Genomic DNA, 3105 nt, shown 5'->3' with positions numbered 1-3105 from the left:
AATAAACCAATTTTCAACAAACTTGACATGTAGTTGCTTTATAATCTTAACATCATTATTAAAAATTAATTAAAGCAGATTAATTCATTTTGATTTATAAAGAAAATGATACTCTGGTATTATCATGAAAAATGTATCATCACTTAAATTTTCTGATATTTGAGTCGTACATCATCCAATACATATATATATTTTAATAATGCTTGCAGACATATATATTTTATCATAGTAGGATACTACTAATTTCCATTTTTATAAAGCTATTATTTATAGGTACTACGAGGTGTTGCAAATAATTACAATAAAAGCAAAAGATAAACCAGATATTAACTGAAGTTATTGTTATTTCACTCATGTACGATGCCATTTTTTCATCTTAATGACTTCGTGATACTAAAACCAAGCTAAAACATATTCACAACATTTTAATAGATGGCACTGTAAGTGATGCGACAGATTGTTGTTACATGGGGCTTAGCAAAATGAGCAACGTTCGCTAATTTGTAATTTCAGTGTTATTTGTTGTCTTTCTAGCTCTTTCCATTTCGTTCTTTCTTTTTTTTGAAAAATGTCCGACGCTGAGGATGATTTTATGTGCGATGACGAAGAAGATTATGACTTGGTGATTATCATATTTTGTTTTTGTTCATGGTACTATAATTATACATGCAACGCTAACACTGGCAAACAGTAACACTAACCTATCACATCGGTATACCACTTCACCAGGTTTAGTTTTATCAGTGTTACCGTTTTTGCGTCGATCATTGGCAGGTTAATCATTAAATGATCATTCAGTAACACGAGCACTGAACATTACGCAATTCAACATTAAACTAATCCTTAAAGAGGTCTGAATTATGCGGACATTTCCTACCTCTTAACTTTTTCCACATAAAAATATAAAATGGTGAAACCTCCACAGGTTATATTCCATTTACAGTATGTGTAATTCGCCAACTCATAGTTTAATAATATATTGGCAAGGTTACCAGTACTTGTACTGTTGTAGTTTTGTATTATTAATTATTCATAAGATATTTTCCATGCAACATGATGTTTAATAGTTATACTATGTGGTATTACTTTTATTTTTACAATTTGAATATATCATTACTATTAGTCTGATTAATCATTTGAAGTTTGTCATTGTATTGTTTATATATACTGATTCCAAGTGAGAACACATATCACAATATTTAACAATGTTGATAAATTACATTTATTTAATTTTAGACTAATTACACTTGTAATGTTTGAATGGAATACAGTATAAAAATTGTAATAATCTTAGCATAAGAAACTAGTAATTCTTAACTGTTATATCTCAGTATAAATGAATGATGAAATATCCATATTCTGTTTAAGGTATTTCTAGCCCTTTTTTTTCACACTTTTTGTGAAAAATAAATATTTGCTACTTTAAATTTTTTACTTTCAGTTTGTGTAACACGTTATCTCAAAAACCCTACACATCCCTCAAACATTTTATTGAAAATCATAATCCTGAACTGAAAATTAAAATCTTCCCATAGCAACCACCCTAGCAATGGGATTTATGGCAATTTGCAACCTCTTTGGTGGTAATTTTCTCAATTGTTTTAACAGACTCAATAAAATAGAAAGTACTGCAGGGAATAAACTAGAACATGGGTTGTAAAAAGTTACACCTAGACCAAAAGAGGTCTTTAACTGGAGGGATTATTTGTAGTGTTGAAAATATGTACAGTTTTTGTTTTCTTCTGTGGCATTCTGACATTTGTGGCATTAGGTTCGTGGTTTTTCTCTCTTCTTAAGCTTTAAATTGATGTGTAATTTAGTTGGGTAGTGTTGTTAGTGTTCATGATATTGTGCTTGTAGATAATCTGAATTAGAGCTCATTAATATGTGCATGCTAATGAAATAATTTGCATAATTAATTGGAAGTGAATTGCTTTGTGTTACTTTGAAGTTCATCAAACTTTGAGGTCCTTAGTTTGTCCTAAAGTCCAAAGCTAGTAATGGATTCATCAATGGGCTAGAACTAAGCACCTTAATATTGTGGCAAATTTCTAAATGTTTAATATAATACACACAATCTGTCAGTACCATGAAAGAGCTGGCTAAACTTTCTCACGAGAAGTCAGTAAAAATACTAATGAGCTAATTTCAAGCATTTCCTTTGAGTGAGGTGGGTACATGAGAGGTCTAATTGTTGGTTTAATGACTCCACTCTATATGTTCAATTTCTTAGCTGTATGACAGTGTAAGAAAATTCATGTTAAAATAACAGTTTTCTCAATATTATTATTATAGGAATATTCAGAAGACAGTAATTCAGAGCCAGATGTGGATTTAGAAAACCAGTACTATAATTCTAAAGCATTGAAGGAGGATGATCCTAAAAGTGCTTTGTCAAGTTTTCAGAAGGTTTGTTTATGATCTGTTTGATTGATACTTAACTAAAGTAACAAACCAAGAAGCACATGCTTATAGCAGGAAAGGTCAAGATGATATACTGAATTAAGAGCTATGTATTTACTTATAATGATGACTCGGGGGGTCATATGAGATTTAGTTATAAATGTTAACATTTTAGTGACTAATTCCAGATTTAAGAGGATATATATTCATTGGCTAGGGTCCAGAGTTGGCCATTTTTATCCCTTTGTAACCATGAAACTAACGTACTATAACTCTCAATATACTAAGTGTATCTTCACAAAACTTGTCAGTCTTTTATTGAACATGACAAGTCTGGTGTACACAGAAAACCAGATTTTTTAATTAAGTATTTTTACTAAAGATTTGTGTTTGTGAAGTTATGAAACTTTTAGTTGGTCAGTACCAAGTACAAGGTGATTTTCACTTTATGAATATTAATACTTCTTGTCAGCTCACAGTTTTCAAATTTATTTTCCTTAATCTGTAGAACCTCCTAAAAGAATATCAGAACTTTTTTGTGGTAAAACTTCATATTTAATCTGTTATTTAACCGACTTTGTAACCAATGAAATAAACCAAATTACCATTTTTCTTCCTAGAATGACTGCACATTATAACAGACAATTGCACACTATACAGTTTTACAGCCAAATCTAAAACATTCGTCATTTAATTTAGTTT

Source organism: Limulus polyphemus, unplaced genomic scaffold, assembly GCF_000517525.1.
Source record: "Limulus polyphemus unplaced genomic scaffold, Limulus_polyphemus-2.1.2 Scaffold10806, whole genome shotgun sequence".
Taxonomy (NCBI): Eukaryota; Metazoa; Arthropoda; class Merostomata; order Xiphosura; family Limulidae; genus Limulus; species Limulus polyphemus.
This window is presented reverse-complemented; position numbering follows the sequence as displayed.